Source organism: Brassica oleracea, unplaced genomic scaffold (genome assembly GCF_000695525.1).
Source record: "Brassica oleracea var. oleracea cultivar TO1000 unplaced genomic scaffold, BOL UnpScaffold00956, whole genome shotgun sequence".
Taxonomy (NCBI): Eukaryota; Viridiplantae; Streptophyta; class Magnoliopsida; order Brassicales; family Brassicaceae; genus Brassica; species Brassica oleracea.
The window spans coordinates 20783-21048 of NW_013617548.1; positions in this window are offsets into that span (position 1 = coordinate 20783).

Sequence of the window (266 nt, forward strand, 5' to 3'; positions counted from 1 at the left end):
GAATTCCGCCCGGGCCTGTGTACGCAGCCTTTCGCATCAAGGCCCAAAGAGGCACAAAATTAGGGCATCAAGGGCAGGAGGCCTATAAAAAGGGGAGAGGGAGCAACAAGATCAAGGACTTTTGGACGATTGGACAGACCAAGCGGCTAGATCTAGGGTTTTAGGCGATCTCTTTGATCTTGTTGCTCTTTGATCTTGTTGCTCTTCCACTTTCTTGTCACTCTTGTAACCCTTCAGTTCAAATCTAATAAAACGTCTTTAGTCAT